At 38.9% G+C, this 17,860-nt stretch overlaps 1 protein-coding gene across 6 annotated transcripts in view; it reads left to right on the top strand.

Moving 5' to 3' along the window:
- Positions 1 to 8,838: 8,838 nt before the first annotated feature.
- The window catches only part of IMMP2L (inner mitochondrial membrane peptidase subunit 2), a 407,582-nt gene continuing 398,560 nt past the window's right edge, over positions 8,839 to 17,860 (top strand). For 5 of the 6 annotated variants that reach the window (XR_009486577.1, XR_009486576.1, XM_059847106.1 and 2 more), the window contains exon 1: positions 8,839 to 8,887. The gene's annotated coding sequence lies outside the window, so the exon portion shown is untranslated. Of the gene's footprint in view, positions 8,888 to 9,187; positions 9,207 to 17,860 lie in introns of those variants that run through there. The other variant, XM_059847105.1, reaches the window with a different exon arrangement.

Below are 17,860 nucleotides of genomic sequence, written 5' to 3'. Positions count from 1 at the left end.
GTTGAGACTATCTTAATGTTGTTAAGGTTGTGGAGATCATATCACAACTTGGGGCAAACCTGCAGTAGTAGTCGCTTCCCAAATTTTATGTTAAATATTATGTGCTGTTAATTATGTTGAGGTTAGTAGGTATGTATTAATGTTATATGTAATATACTTTAAATGTGGCAAATATTAGTTGGTGAACTTGGGACACAGATTTCCAGTTAAACCCATATGAATATCAAACCCAACAGAATGAAGATGTGCATTTGTTCTTCCTTGTCACGTTTTGTCTCAGTTGTCCCATGTGTGGTGTGCTAGTTGCTCTCATTGGAAAAAACTCTGCTGCACTCTCATCTACAGCTTTCCCGGCACGTGAAAATGCTCTCCTTAACAGGCTCCCAGTACAGGGTAAAGCACCCCTCATACAGCTCTCTCCATTTAGGTGACACAATCAGCAGTTTACCGTATTGTCAAACACAGCATAATTCAATTCGTGTGTTTCTGGGGGCAGCAGGACACTGTGATTACATACCTGCCTGCATTCTGCCTAGATAATTTCATTCTTCATTTAAAAGTTGCCTGCTGATGCAGAGTCAGAGAGCAGCAGTAACTGAAGTCAGGGAAAAGCTTTAGGATAATTTCCATTTCTTTCCCTAATTACTACCATTAAATGTCATATTTTTAGCTCCTGATGAGGCTGGTTTTTGTGAGTTTCAGCTTTAGTGGTTCATGCAGGAATGTCAAGATTAAGGCCTGAAAAAATGACTCTCTAAGATGTTTTAAAATGATCAAGTATGCAATGAAAAAGAGACCTTTTCTCATGGAAAGAAAAATCTTACATCAGGTCTCAAGTAAGTGGTTCCAAGGTCAACTGATGGGAATTGAAATGCTCTATAGTAAAAAATGGCTACATTAGATTTGACTAATTTATGTGCCCCTGAAAACTACAGTGTATTTTACTGGTGCAACCAGCAGACTAACAGTGACAAGTGAGCCAAAGCCATAACTCTGTCATGTCTTCTTTGCCTGTTGTTGTCCTGTAGCTTCGGTGGGACTGGAACAAAGGAATTTGTCTGTCCAGGGTACAGAATCCCAGCAGAACGGACAGACCAAGATGTTTTGTGTGGACAGAAGTGGTCAGACAGATGAATGGCTGGGTAAATTACACACAGAAATTTTACTGGTAAATATATATATATTTGTGTCTGCATGTAGAGATACTGAAAGAATAGATGGCAAGAAGTGACCCAGTTCTACTCAGTCAGATAAGCACTGTTATCTCAGGTATCCTCATATAAACTCATTAACCTTCAGACTGAAGAGGTCCCTAATGACACAAAAGAGGTCCCTAATGACACAAAATTTCTATCCAAAAAACATGAATATGACTCAGAGGTATGAAATTAAGCTATACCATTGAGAATTGTCTCCTACAAGGTACCGCAGCTAAACTTTATGCCAACCTGATCAGGTTTTGGAAACGACTTGTTTTGTCTTCAACCCTTGAGGTCCAGCAGGAAATTTTAGAATAGGCATTGAGCACTCCGAAATAATAAGGAGCTGTTTAAATTACAGTATTAAATTACCATTTTCTTTTACATCTTAGAAACAGCAGTCAATATCTGTCTGGTACATGGAGTCAATCTGGGATGTATGGATTAACCCTAGAAACTCCGGAGCTTCAGAAAGAAACCAAAGATTTGAGTGAGGAAACTGGGATCAAAATCCCTTTCCCTGCAGACTTCACTAACTACATTGGTGCTTGAACACTAAATGCTGCTATTTTAAAGCAAGTTAGATGTTTTGACAATCTTGATTCTTCGGGATAAGTGTAAGTCATGCTCTGGTAATTCGTATCAGATTTTAAAGCCTTGTCCATTCAGTGCTCTGATTTAGGTATGTGCAAGTGTAGCTTGCAGGAAAGGAGGATTTCACAAAGAACTTGCAGGTCAAATGAGGAATTATCCACAAGGTTATACAACAGCTGAGCAGCAGTGTTTGGACCATAACTCTGGATTTAAGTGTCTCAATTCTGCATCTGATACCTTAGTCATTTATTGGCTCTAATTTCATGTGTTTGGAAGTAATTTTTCCCATGGGGGATTTAAAAAAGACTGCAGCTAGTTGTTCTTTGGAGATTCTGGATTCAGACGGTGCTTATGTAATTTAGAAAACATTTTAACTCAGCCCAGGCTATACTATTAGAAGTAAAAATTGTTTTAGCAAACAAGATGTGCTCAGAACATGGTGACCTAACAACCTGTAATAAGGTTCTCAAAATACATACTAAATAGAGGGAAATGGAGATGCCAATTGCCCCTAGCATGACACCCACTATTCTCCTGTAACATTGTGTCACATACTTGTTTTAAATATATTAGAAAGAATTATGTATTATAAAAATGTATTATATTTTCTTAAGTAACAATAGATGGGGAAAAAATTGAACAGTTATTTGTAGCATTACTAAAGAAAACGTTTTAAGAACGATTTGATGGTGCCACTAGGAACTAATGGTGCTGACTAGGAACTAATTACAGCTGCCCCTCTGGTCTTGGGTTTGCTCGCAGGGAGGTTCTGCTCACCAGGCTCTTACACAGAAAACAAAGATGGCACACAAGCTGATGCTGACGGGGGTGGGGGAAGGCGGTGAGTTGAAAACAAGAGACAGAAAGTGTTGCCATACTCTTCAAAGTGCTGCACTTGGGGTATGTGTCCATTCAGTAATTGCACAGGAATTGGTCACAGCAGGATTTTGTGATTACACAGCTTAATTGCTCCTGCCTATTATAAAGGGCTCTTTGTTTTTTCCATTTGTCTTTCATATTCATCCACACTTTGTATTATGTTTCTGCTTGCTTGTGCCCCACTTATCCCCTACCAATTCCTCCAGACTATTATTTGCCATTTCAATACACTCTGCCATGCACACCTCAGTTTAATTTTCTCATGCCTCTGCTCTTTCAGTTGTTTCTGTCTTGGTAGCTCTCAGCCTGCTCCCCTACTTCTAATTCAGCTCCCACTCACTGAAAACCTCTCATGCTGATTTTACTTAATACACTATAATTAAGGGTAGGGCTTTTCAGAGAGGTTTTCAGAGGTACATGCATAAGGGGATGGACTTTTCATGGTGCAAGCTATTTATTATGCTTGTTAGACACAATGTTAAAATAAAGGTGGCTACAAACTCTCCAGGGGTAGGCACCTTTGACAAAGAGTAGACAATGGGGGCCTTTGTGAGACCCCAGCAATGAAACTGTCTTAAAATGTCTCTTTCCCTACTGCTTGGTTGAAAGGTGGGTTGCCCCACACAATTATTATCCTCTCTGGTTAAAAGTTAATAGGTAGGGGAGGACTGAGTAATAAACAAGATACAATCCCTGAATTGTCTAGGTCTTCAAAACAAGCATATTATTAAACAACAAGCAGAGAGTGGTCAGATACTCTGCTATAGTTAGAAAAAAAGTACTTCCTTAACCTGGCTATTTGTGTCAGGGACAGCAATGCTGTGTTCATGTGGCACTTACTATGTTTTTGATTTAGGCTTCCCTGGAAACCAATGTTTAATGGAATTTGAGGAATTCCAAATGGCTTCACAAACCATTTCTTACTCTGATGAAAAAAAAAATAATACAAAGGGTAAAAATGTCTTCACATCCTGCTCTCATCACAGTATTATGGGAAACATGTAAATAAAGAAAACAAGTCAACACCTCATTCACCCTTCATCAACTGCCTAACGACTTGCAACCAGTTAATTACACACCTTTAAAGTACATGTACAGGAGAAATGATTCAGAAAAAAGCTTCTGTAATAAGAAAGGACAGCACAGAAATACTGACTCAATACACACCCAATACAGGTAAATTTAAGCCTTTAAATCTGACAATACTGAAAGAATGTACTGCATGTAAAAGTAAGCTAAATGTTGTCTGCTTTATGCTAAGCATTTAATAATCAATAATCTACAATGATTGCTCTACATTTGGATTTTGCTGCTAACCTTTGTAACCTCTGCACTTAAAAGGATTTACACATTACAAAGGAGAATTGAATGCTAAATTGATTAAATATGTTGAAGAGTATTATTCAATAAGTAATATAAGGCTGAGTTACTTTCACATTTCTAAATACTTAGGACTCATGTAGACTAGTAGCTCAGGCTCAGTAAATACATTATTGCTAGGGCTAGCAGCAGAACATGGACTTTATACTGATTTTGCAAATCTTCTGGACTTGACAGGCTTTGTTGAGCTTGCTTTAGCATTCCTGCAACTGTTTTACTTTGCTTACCTGTAACAACAATCTTATAACGATCGGGAGGGACTTCTCTAATGCACTGATTTCCACACTGGTGACCAGTGCTAGGCAGAAGGCCATGAGGAAATGGAATGAAGCTGGATAAGGGGAAGTTCAGATTGGACATAAGGAAAAGGTTCTTCACTGAAAGGGTGGTCAGTCACTGGAACAGGCTCCCTGGGGAAGTGGTCACAGCCACAAACCTGCCAGTGTTCAAGGGGCACCTAAACAACTTAGCCACGTGCTTTAGATTAGGTAGTCCTGTGGGGACTGGGGAGCTTGACTCAAAGATTCTTATGGATCCCTTTCAAATGGAGATATTCTATGTTTCTGTGTTTTACTTTTTGGTAATTTTACATAATTGTTGGATACAATCATAACACATAGTAATAAGTGGTAATAAGCAGTTGGTAAAATGAAATGTTTATGCCCTTATCATAATAATGCAATGCAGGGGACTACAGTGTTGGAATGACAGGAGTGGGGGGAGGCGCAAGATGACACTGGAAACTTCAGGGTTGTAAACAAGTCAGTGTTGGTCGGCTAAAAATACACTAACCTGGGAGGCTGGGAAAAGCCAGTTGCAGGGGTAACAAAGCAAACAAACTCCCATCACACCGAACCAAATCATCTAAAGACCTGTGGAAAACACCGAAGGGTGAGCAAAACACCAGGGAGGTGAATTAGGAAGTTGTTATAAGAATTTTAGACCACGCCTATTATAGATGTGGGGTTTTTTTTCATTGTAATAGCATTGTTTTCTTCTTTTTTTTTGTAATTATTAAATCTGACCTGAAAAATCTTTCATAAGCCTGTCAAGAATTTATCTATGTTGACAACAGACTCTTGACTTTGCAAATCATGTTTGTTTTCTTCTTTCCAATGCAAAAATATGAGTGTAATAACTGTTCCTTGAGGAACACAAGATGATTACCTTGACTATCATAAGTTATTGATATATCATTGATGTATTTTCTGGCCTCCAAAGACTATGCTATTTTCACTGAACCGTGACAGGATTTCAGGAATATATTTCTTGTGTTTTAATTCTTCTTTTTCCCTGATGGAGAGGTCACTAAAGACCTCTCTAGTGCTCTCTGTCTTGCCTGATCAACTGTAAGCAAAATCTACTTTATTCTGACCACTGTGTTTCAGTGTGTATGAGGCATAAGATGAATAATATGTGATGGTCAAAGGTAGCAGGAGTTAGGTTCCTAGTCATGTAATGAAATAATACAATACTGAAGATGCTGCAATCATATTTTTTCCGGTACAATAGCAAGTTTAAGATTTATTGCCCTCTTTTGTGCCACACCATTGATTGCTGCCCTTGGGCCACAAGTTCTTCAAGCTGCAGCTGGACTATATTAAGTGTTCATCTGCAATATCCATTAACCAATCAGACTTTTTGATCCTGTGCCCTTTTTTTCACTGCACCTTTCCTGTGCTCTGAGGCAGCTGGATCTGGCACAGTATTTTCCTCCAAAACACACTCCCTTAGAGCAGTACACTCAACACCACTCAAACATTTATCCCTTTACTATATGGAGGAAGATGAAAAAGCCTTAAATACCCTACAGATAGTTGTATTTGCAAATGTAAGGACTTTAACTCAAAGCAGGTCTTGAATATCTTCCAGAGATTTTCTGTATTCTTAAAATGCAAAATGAAATTAACCTGGAGGACCTGAAGTAAATGTGTTTTTAGCTTAAAGCTTGCTGTTTGAGAGTCTGTTGAGAGTCTTTTAAAAGGATATTGTAGTGCAAAAAGTTTTGTGTATTGCCAAGAATGTTTTAGTGGTACTCTCAACTGAAATGTGATTGAAGAGATGGGTAAAAAGGGCTCGTTTTTTCTTTATTTCAGTCACAGATGCATCAAAGCATAGAAGCAGCAAAACATTTTCAGTGCCTCCTTGTTAAGAGCTGAAAGCAAAAAACTTTGTCATTTACTTTTGGATACCAATGCAGTTGTTGTAGAATACTTATTAAAAAAAAGAATAATACAATGGTGCAAACATTGGTAATGCATCATTTGCAGCTCATAGTTTTAGTATCAGCTTTGATAAATTTCACTTTACCCACAAATAAATAAAGAGTAAGAATTTCCTGCTAGTTGCTTAGCACACACCTAATTTCATAATGAAAAGAAGTGATAAGCCATGACTTGATTTTGAGAGGTTTATAGCAAAAATCTACAATCTGAAAAGAGTTTCAGCTCAAGAGTTTTAGAGGGAATTATTTCATACTGTCAGCTTCAAGTGCATGGAAACATCGAAGCACATTCCTGTAAGGCGTTTCTCTTATGTTACAATAAAAAAGACAATATTGTGTTTTGCAGCAATATTTATAAACAATTAGTGAAGATTTCACAGTAAAATATTTACATGAAAATGGAGTTGGTGGATAGCAGTGGTCAAATACTCTATTAATTTCTCCACATTGCTCTGATAACCTACCTGTAGAATCTTAAAGACAGCACAATATTCAAATGTGTAAAAGAATGCATTAAATAAAAGTTAACCAACAACAAAGTTAGTAAAACTTAATTGATTGTAAAAGTAATGCTTATTTAAAAATGTGTCAAGGGAAAAGAAAAAGTGAGATAGAGTAACGATCACTGGTTTTCCCTGTGTAGCATATATGTTGGCATCAAGTGATACGTATCAAATCCAAGTCATGTATTTCAGAAAACAAAATCACACCAAAGCTAATTATGTTTCTTTTGTAAAAATGTTTTAAGTATGTTGTGGTTTAAAAGACAGGTGTCTGCAAAGGAAGGCGGGAACCTCTCTGGAATGGAAAATATGACCCTCTCCCAGTCCCTGTGGCACCCCACACATTGGCTCTGGACCCTCAAACGGCCGGGACACAGGGAGAAGGCGAGCAGGCTTGTGGTGTAGAGACAGCAGCGAAAAGGAGTCTCGGAGCCGAACACACAGAGGCAGCCGCAAGGGCGCGGAGGCACTCCCGGTCCTGGGTTTCGGCACCGCACGCCCTGGCTCCGAGCTCCCGAGTGGCAGGGAAGCAGGCAAGCAAACCGGCAGGCCCTGGTTGCAGTGCTGAAAGGAAAAAAATAAAAAGAAAAAGACTAAAAAACAATAGGATCTCAGGTCAAACCCACTCACTATGCTGTGTGGATGATGCCCCAATCCCCCACTGGAGGGAAAGACCAGCTCCAGCTCCAAATCTTGCGGGATCCCGGGGCCCCCTTCACCCACTCCTGAGCCATGGTGGAGAAGGGGGTGAGGAGGAGGCGAGGGGGAAGGCTGTTAGGGCACTGACAATTCCAGGCACAAAATGACTGTAGGATAACCCCACCACCATGAGCCACCTCCGCCCAGCCCCACAAAACAAAGTATTAAAAGTGGTAAGCATTGCTAAAAGGTTTTACAAGATGCTGGGCATGTCGTGTTTGGAAAAGCGTGTAACAAAAAATCTTATAGATTATGTGTAAATAATTCATGTACCTTGTACTAAAAATGGTCCTAAAGTGTGCCTTTCAATTAAATTTATTAATAAGTACTCTACCACATTGTCTTCTAAGATAGTTGACTCCTATCTCAACAACTGTGGACATATTTTATCTCTGTAGAAAGACCATGGTCAGACAACTATGCATTCATACTTTTGTAGCTCAGCCTTGAAGTGAAGATCAATTCAATTATGGACAATTTTATATTTGAGCTTAAAAATAACCTTCTACTAATAAATTGCAAATATCTGACAGCACAGACACAGGCAGAGGTGTCATCTTACACTGGTTTCCAACAACGGCCTGACTAGTAGAAGAATCTCCCAGCATCTAGTTAGGAATGCCCTGAGCCAGAGGTAGTTTCTATGCGTGTGGTAATCTATAATGGATTTTCCCTCCATGAACTTGCCCACTGACTCTTGAAGGTACATGAGCTATGTGGAAAAACCTCCTTCTTCAGACTATACTGGAACCCGCACTTGTTACAGCAACTGATAAAAACACTGAATGAAAACATAAGCCCTAGTGTGCACCAGCCAGGAAAACCCGGCCACCATCCATGAAGCCAGTACAACGCAGCCAGCTCTGTATGCAGCAGATGTGGATGACATCGGTCCCGATCACATCTGGTGTGCTCTAGGGGAAGTCATCGGCTGAACAAAAATCCTGCACTTTTGTGGGGGTTACACTATATGCAAGGTACAGAACAGCTTTGTACTGAAATATCAAGAACTGCCAATATTACATAAGAATATGCAAAAAGATTTATTGTTGTCCAATTGCCAAAAAATGGCCACAAGAGTCTACTCCTTGTCTATATGAGTACCTATCCTCATTGAAGGAAAACAGCCACTGCAATGCAGCATCCTCAGTTTTTGGGGGACTCAAACTGTAACTACAGGGGCTGAAAAGGGATCAGGCCGAGTACCTTATTCCGTGCAGGGCCTGCCTTGCCCGGCGTGCGGCACAAGGCCCAGCCGCCCGGCCGAGCCGGACGCGCGGCGCAGCGCGGGCAGCCGCGGCCCCTCAGGGCGGCTCGGGGCGGCCGTTCCGGGAGCACTGCAGGCCCCGCGCCCGCGCGTCACGTGACGCGGCCGGCTGCGGCCCGCCCCCCGCGGAACGGAGCAAAGGGTAAGCGGCGGGAGCGCCCGGGAGCCGGGCGGAGCCACGGGAGCCCGGCGGGCTCGGAGAGCCGGGAAGGGGAAGGGGCCGGAGAGCCCGCTGGTGGAGGGGGAAGCGGGGACGGGAGCGAGCAGAGGGGGCTCCAGGTGCGGTGGCGCGGACAGGCAGGCGCCGCGCCGCGGGCCCGGCCACGAGCTCGCGCCCGCCCGCAGCCGGTGCCGCCCCCGCCCCGCCCCCGGCCGGCGCCTCCCCCGGGGCGGGTCCCCGTGGGGCCGGCGGAAGCGCCGCTCGCGGAGGGCGGTCGCTGGTGCCTCCCTGCCGCTAGTCGGTGGGTGCTTCTTCCCTTCTTCGCCCCTCCGATTACCGAGATAGCTATTGCCCGTGGGAAGGGACTGCATTAAACAGAACCGGCCGAGTCAACAGCGAGAAGCACCGCTGCTCTGTGCGTCCTCCGCCTGTCAGAGGCGGTGCAGCAGGCGGTCGTGCCCTGCTGCCGGAGGAAGGCGGGTGCTTGGGCGAGGGGATGGGCTTGGAAGCGACTCCGGGGTTCTGCTGCCGTTCCTTGGCATCATGTCTGCAACTGGGACTTGTGCTGTGCACGGCGCTTGGTCCTGGACTAAATGCAGTTCTTAACGTATTTTTCTGCTTTATTAAGCATTTATCACATCTTGTACTTGTCCTATGAGGACTACTGTTAATGGCTGTTCTCCGATATCCTGACGGAGTGGCTTTCCTGCTACCCTACAGCCTGGACATATGAAAGAGACTTTTTTGTTGTTTTGTTGTTAATTTGCTTATAATGATATAACTTCTCCTAAAGTGGCTGCTTTTCCACGTTTGGTGCTTGTCCTGCAATTTGTTCTTAGTTAAATGCTTCTCTGTATAAAGGCTGCAATGCTTGAAGCTGAAGAGATTCAGCCAGTTCCTAGACTTTTATCTCTGGTGTTCCTACTTTTTTTAAGGCAAATTTTCTTGGAAGTTGGCAAAAACCTTAGATAGAAAAAGTGCAGCTGGACAACAAGTAGACTCTAACCTTGTAAAATCTTTTAATTAGCCAGTATTCCATTACAGAAGTTTTACTTTTTTTTTTTTTTTTTTTTTTTTTTTTTTTTTTTTTTTTTTTTTTTTTTTGTATTACCATTCTGGTTCTGTGGAACTGGAATTTATTGAGCACATCAAGATACCAGAATAGGCAAAGCTGCTTTACATATCCCTGTAAATAATTTTCTTGTACCACGATTTTTTTTTTTTTTTTCTCCCCTAAAAGTGGATGCCACACATACTTGTTCACTGTTCATCTAGAAAGAAAATAAAAATTGTCAACAAAATATACTAGGAAGACAGAATCTCTTGAGGATTTTCAGGTTAAATAATTCCTCTAGAAAACTTCAGAATTAGACTTGCTTTTTCCAATATGCAGCTTTGTAACTGAATACATATGCATTTTGTAAAAAAAAAACTGTAACATTTTAAACTACTGTATTTGGAAGATTTTCTAGGAGTCTTTAATTAAATTTACTTTTAAAATTACAGGTTCTTTAATTTAACTTGTATGTTGTTGCCAAAATAAATTTTCTCCTGGAACTAGTGGTAGATAACTATACACGTGGTATAGTAGGGGGTGATATCCAGATCCCTGAGAATAATAGTTTAAGTGTGCTAGCAATAATTTGAAGATTCAAATAGTTTCACAGTCACAGCTGTAATTTTGTGGTGAGATATTTGTAAGATGACTAGGGTGCCAGAGATTTCATCTGTTTCTGGAAATCCATATCCTTATGCTTGTTAAGCTGTTTTTGCTTATTCTTGGGACCTGAGAAACTTATGTGGCAGTTGAAGTTATCAGGAATCCCAGACTCAAAATCAATATGGTGGGGAGTGATGGAGTACGCTAGGTCTGCTCTTAACAACTCCCACAGTGACCTCTAGAGTTCAAGGATAAAACATGAGTTGTTAAAATAAAGGCAATTATTTCTGAAGGCATAATTTTCTGTATTAGTTTATACATTTAGTTTATTACTATCCCCCAGACAGTAGATGGTAAGTAGTTGGTTCATTAGGTTTTACTGCTGGGTTTCATGGGAGTGTTCTGTCGAGGAGTCAGTCCCGATTTCCCTGCTCTGAACAAGGATACACAAAGCTGCTTTTACAGCAGTTAAAGGAGAGCTAGTTATTTTTGTGAAGTATGCTGAAAATGGAAAATACCTTTCAAATAGTAAAAGAATTTTCTGTTCTTTCTCTTGGCATCATTTTTTCATACCATAATAAATATTATTTTCAGTCATTTTTCTGTCCTCATATACTCAGTGCATACTGGCATGCTTTAAAGATTCATGGCTGAGAATCTTGTTTCTTCATTTGTTTTTGTATTAATTTGACTTTCTATTAGGCTAGAAGAAACTTCCCTGTTGCATATGAAACTTAGTTCTTCTTAATCCAAAAGCAAAACCTTTTAGAAGAATTTGTTTCTGATGATATTAATGTTTGAAGCTGAGTGCTGTTATTCTTACTTTTAGGCTGTTCATTGATTGTTATCTGAATACTTAAAGTTAAATATTTTGTTGAAAACTAAATATTTCCTTTTTTTGTTGTCTTTTTTTTTGTTTTTGTCTAAATTGGGTTCTGGATAACCACAACTAACATCACAGTTCTATGGTGCTTGAAAGAATTCAGAGAGGATGAATGCACAAATTCATTGAAATTCAAAGGTTATGCTATTGTTTACTGTAAATATAATTTACAAATTCAGTAAGTTTCAAAGCAACTCCTCATTTATTCAGTCTACTTGAGAGCAAAACATAGCAGCAGCTGGTAGTTCTTTGCAAAGGACACTTTAAACAATTAACTTTGGTTGCAGACATTGAATCCTTAGGCTGAAAGCAACACAGAACGTTCAGTTGTAAGAAGCTGAGCATGTGTTACGTTGCTCTCTTAAGTGAGTTCCAAAAATTGGTGTAATTTAGTACTTTTTCTTTATCTACAGTATGTTGTAATGATCTTTAGTTTCTTTGAAGGTGCAGGAACATGAAAAAACCCAAATATTGTAACTTTTATATTAGAAGGACTGGTACTCTGCCAGCCACCTGTGTGCCAGCCACCTGTGTGCTAGTACTTGGAAGTACTTTGTTACATCTGAAGTTTTAAATGCTGGGGAAAAAATTAGATTTGTAACAATTAATAATGTTTTCAACTGTAATTCCTATCCTTGACACTTGTGTGTATAAAATGGAATCCTGAATAACTTGTCAGAGCTGAGGGATGGCTGATTACTTGCCATCCTAAGCTAGTTGTTAGTTTGATTGCTGAGAGTAACTTTGATCTACAGCTGTGTTTTCTTCTAGGTTTGTTTATTTTTGAAGAGTAAAATGTTCTGTTTGGAAATACAAGATTGTCCATTAGGGTTTAATTTGTGTACTTGAAACACAAAATTAATTTCTAAGAATAAGCAATATGAATTTCTTTCCAGTTACAGCCAAAACATCAACTAAGCCTTTGTACATGACATAGATCCCAGTGATGGCATATAGTAATATTATATTAAAAGAAGAATCAGTTCCACATTAAACTGATTTTTCCCCCCCAGCAATAATTCTCTGACTGATTATGTTGATGTTTCTTGTGGTTTAAGCTTTTCTATTTGGTTTGTGAGCTGAAAGCTCATTATGGTTGATCTGGTTTTGTCTGCTTCTGGGAACTTCTCTGTATGTTACAGCACTGAGAAGATTAGAAAAATTGATGTTTATTATTGTTTTTCTTTACTGTGGTATACTGGAAAAAAATTCAACATATTTCATAGGGCTGGGAGCTATTACATGGAAATAGTAATTGCTTGAATTCAAGCAAAGGCATAAGAAAATGGTACAAGATGGAGTTGACACTAACAAAATCTGCTGCTTTGTATTTGGAACAAGCAAAACATCCGGATGTCAGAACAAAAAGACTAATTTAGAGAAAAGAAAAAAGAACAGCAGTTCATACTAGGTTAATATTTTCTTTAGTAACAAAACAGTGGTTTCCATTACCTGAGATATTTACAAACACAGTCTGTGTGCTAGGGGGTAGAGAGTAATGTGATGGAGGAATAGGATGAGTAAAACCTGTGCAGAGTACAAATACATTAATTGAATAGACATGGTACCACTATAGTGGAATAAAACCAGGATAGAGTTGGCTTTTATGAAGGATAAATGAGAGCTTCTTCTGGAACTAGACAGGATTTTAAAATGAAAACTTAAATGCACTGATCTAAATTGATTATTTTAACTGAAAACGTATGGGCTAGTCTATTTTGGTTCTTCTGAGGCATTCATCACCATAATTTCCAAGCCTGTATTTGGATAAATATATATGAGTTAAATCAGCCTACTAAAAACTCTGCATACTTGTACCCTTACAGTAATCACTGTAATATAAAAGTTACGGAAATGCAAAACTGAAATGGAAAATTAGGCTCAGGCTGCATGGCAGTATTTAGCTCTGACCTTGTATCATGAAAGATTGTAGAAAAAGAGTGTGTTAAAAAGATCACACAAATTCTTATACTGAGCAGTATCCTGTTAATCATGGTTGTTAAGCCGGGTATAACCTCATCTTCAAATTAGACCAGTCTTGAAAGCTTTTATCCTCAGTTTTATGTTTTATAGGACACAATAAAATTGGGCTTATTAATGTGTTGTGGAGTTTTTTGCTGTGAAAGTCTTCTTTATTTTCAAACCATATATCCTGAGTTCTAGAGTGGTGCAATTGATTTATATAAAATTGCATGTTTTGATTGACAGAGAAGTTGGTTGTTTCAATGGATTCTTGACCTATATGAACGAGATCAAATAGGTAATTTCTCACTAATGTAGCAGTCTTGGTGGGGTAGTTGTTTTGCATATAGGTTGTAATTCCCTCCTTCCTGTTCCCTCACGTCTTCTTGTAGAAGCACATCAGGGGCCATTCTATTTCCTTTGCAGATGACTGCTAATGCCTTGTTTTTACAGCTATTTTTCCTATCATACTTCTGTGGGTAATTTTTAAGTACCTAGGTTTGCAAATATATTGTAACCTGGGGCTTTCTGAATTACTTGATGATTTTCTGCAGGCTATGTGATAAACAGTGTCTTCTAATGTGCAGGCAAGTGTAAGAAAAAATAAACATTTTATACATAGAGAGCTATCTAAATAGGATCTCTGCTCCATATGTTGTAGTACCCATGAGGGGCTCATTATAATCCCTGGACCTTTTGTGCACCAAATACTTCAGTCCGGATAATGCTGTGCTCCATCTGCCTTAATCTCTGAGCTGCACAATGTGAAATTCTTAATGCTTTGACCTGCTATATGCTAGCATTTTTGATCTTGGATTTTTCTTGTCCGTGTTTCTGTTTCAAACAAGTTTTCAAGGTTGTTGGTTTGAAGTTTGTCAGTTCTACTTAGTTATTCTGTGGATTTTTTTCCCTAAACCAAGTGTAACTTACAGGTGCTGAAAAGCGTATGCATCTCTAAAGTATTTTATTCTGTTTTTTTTGTATTTGGTTTTGTTTCTTCTTTTTTTATCCACATCTTTTAAGTGTTGTGATTTGTTGATCTTATTCAAGGTGTCAAATTGGTCAGGGATCCAGAAATCTATGTTAGGGAAATTATTTTTTTTCAGCAAACAATATTTGGCTTGCCTCACTGACATGCGTTTAAACCTGTCATCATAAACCAGACGCTGCACTATATTTCAGAATTTCCGTCCAGAAATATGATGCTTTTAAAATCTACAGACGTTTTAGAAGTCTCTAAGAGCAGAATGTTATCTTCAGAAGTGATGGCTATCTTATGTTTTCTTTATAAAAAAAACTCCAACCAGAATTTTTTCTTTTAAGGATCGTTTTTGTGTCTCCCTTTATCCCTTTATCCTCTCTCGTGACTGCAGTAAATGCTTACCATTACTTTTCCTCCTTCTTTTCTCCTACAACCATCAAAGTTTAAGAAAAGATAACACTGAACATTTTAATCCAGCAGTATTTATCAGTTGAGGATTATCCATTCACATGTCCAGTTGCTGGTAGAAGGTAATGCTGCAAACTGCCTTTCTGCTGCCTGTGTTCCAGCCCTTCCCTCTGTGGCAGTGCAAGACAACTTGAAACCGCTTGATGGAAGAGTGAGGGGAAACTTCCCATTTACTGGCAGTTGGGTGGTGAACTATTTTGTCAACAGTTGCATGGGAACTCTTCATGCCCATTTATTACTTGTCTGTGCTTTTTAGAGGGGAATGTTTATGAAGCAGACCTGGCAAAAATGTGGGCCCTGTTAAGTCAGATACTGAAATGTAGTAACTTACCTATGTGTTGAAAATGTTTTGCTGTATGAAAGGACTTAAGGTTATAGATGGATTGTTTTTAAATAGTTCTTCTCAAATTGTTTGAAATGTGTGTGCAAATGTTTGCTGTCTTTTGCGGAGAAGGGCTTCTGCTGACCGGCTTTGTTTGTTGTGGGGAAAAGCTGTCCTTTGCTGTGGAAGGTGGGGAACCAGGAAAAGTTCAGAATGTAGCTCGTCATTATAAATGAAGGACTCATCACTGATGTACAGGGAAGATGAAACCAGTGGTTTGATCTGTTACCAAGAGGAGGAGAGGGGAGAGGTGAAAATTCAGGACAAGTAGAGAAGTCCTTCAGCACATGAGCTGTTGGTTTTGGTGGCTTTGCAAATTGATTGCTTGTAGCAGTGCTGCTGGTGCTTTTCCCCTCATGTTTTTTTATATTGTGCCATGTAATGCTACATGTGTTAAAACCCACAAAAGTAAGACTTAAATTCCCAGTGTTGTCCCCAGCTGCTTAATACTGCTGGTGTTGCCTTGTCCTAGTGGTGTACTGAGAATGAAGCATTTTGTCTTAGCAGTTTTAACCTGACTGCTAGATTCTCTGTCACATTAATTAGCTTGTAGTTCTAGGAAGCATATGGTTGGTCTCCTGTGGATTGTCTGTCCAATTACTTCTCTTCAGATTCTGGATTTTTCTGTAAATACTAGCATCGGGCTTTTGCAAGAAGTTTATAACAATATATGTCCATGGACTCAGTAGACAGGATGGGATGAATATTCATGTTTCATTATTAATGAAAAAGATGTTTGACTCTGGGGAATTTTAAGAGAAGTAAAGTTGTTTGATTTCTGAATTTTTAAAAACTATTCTTAAATCAGCCATACTGTGATACATGTGTCAGACAATGTTTTCCTCCTCAAGTTACTCTAGAGAACATGGTGAATATATTTGTGTGTAAGGTCTTGAGATGGGGTTTTGTGTCTGACATTGCTATTAGAGTGGAGGAGGTCTGAGATGCCAGACCTCATAGCAGAGAAGTAGAGTTCCAGCCACAAAACTCAGGGCACGAAGTTCAAAGTAAATAGGTTGAGAGAAGAGTATTAAGGTGTAGGCAATAATATAGTCAAAAGGTGGACAAAACCCTGATTTTTAGAGATTTTATTTTTATGTGGCATATTTTCCAAAGGTAAAGCTTTGCTGATTGAGGCAATAGTCTCTTTTGGTGGATTGAGTCTAATAACCAGTTCTTAAATGATAAGCTGAGAGTAAATACTTATAGCTTTTGTCTTGAAATGATGAGGTCTTTGTTCTGTTTCACAACCTATTTCAAATTATTTGTAAAAGTGGTTGATGCAAATTGAAAATGTTTTCATGAAAAGTTCAGAAAGAAGATGACTGAATTATAAGCAGTGTGAAAATGTAAACTTATGACTAAGTTACAGATGATGAAATATTTCCACTTAAGAAAAAATAATTAAAACCTTTTTAAGGTGAATGTGAGAAGTAATAGTCTCAGAAGACAGATCTTGTCATTGCAAAGCTGTTAATTACTATAAAGAAATTTAGTGACAAATATGCAGATGGCTTACTTTGTAAAACCAGATTTTCTCTTCTAAGTTTTATGGTTTTTTGGAATTAAGAAGCTCTATCTGTGACAGAAATACTACCTTCAGTACTGTTTCATCTGAGTGATATCAGTTTGTATTCTGCATACAAATAGTAAATCACTTCCATGTTTCTGAAAATACAACAAAAAAAAAAGGATTATGTTGTGAAATTTTAAGTACTTTGTAAGAGGATTGAATGAAACTGTATATATTTACACTTTTCATTATTTTAATTGGAAAATAACTCCATATTCTTGGATATAAACACAAGCTGATCTACCAGGGATTCATTAGGTGGAAGCAGCAGTTTAAAAAGGCGTTGCCAATAGGTGAAAGACAGCATTTCTTATACTAAAATTGCAGTTATGAAAATTAGGCTTGGGTCTATGCAGCAGTAGTGGGATATTCAGCTTGCTTTTCAGAGGTATGAGTAATGCAAACAAGCAGCTGGTGTTTCAGTGCGCATTGTAGGTAATTTCCAAGCATGTTCATGGCTAAATAAAAGAGATTAGAGATAGTATAATACATGGAGTTGGAGTAGAATCATCCTATGTGTCATTATGTAGCTGCCTAGTCTGCCAGCATGCTTTTAACTTTGTGATGGAGTGGTGAACAAGGAGTCATCATGTTATATGTGTGACAATTTGAATTGATTTTATGTTTGCAGTACCACCAGTGTGGAAATGATGCATTTGTGCATTTTCATTTGTGAAAATGTTTAATAAAGAAAAGGTGATGTGTTGCAAATAGCTTTCCTTTGCTTAACAGAATCTGCCTTTGGGGGTGAAAAATGAATAAATACCAGTGTGTGGAGAGAAAATTATTTGCAATGCTTCTTTTTTTCCAAAATGCATTATTAAATTTTTTCTGCTTGCATCACTTTGCTTCTTGCTTACCTGCCATCTTGAATAATTTTTGTCAAGTACTTCTGCTAGCACAGGATCACTAGAAATGTTCAAATTAGCTAAAGGGTAAATGTAAAGTATCAAGCTCGGTTCTGTAGAATAGACATTTAAAATCAGATGAAGATTTCTGGTTTGTTGATTTGGGTTTTTTTCCATTCTCTTGTGAGAAATCCTTT

This window comes from Haemorhous mexicanus, chromosome 5 (genome assembly GCF_027477595.1).
Source record: "Haemorhous mexicanus isolate bHaeMex1 chromosome 5, bHaeMex1.pri, whole genome shotgun sequence".
NCBI classification, from domain to species: Eukaryota; Metazoa; Chordata; class Aves; order Passeriformes; family Fringillidae; genus Haemorhous; species Haemorhous mexicanus.
This window is presented reverse-complemented; position numbering and strand designations above follow the sequence as displayed.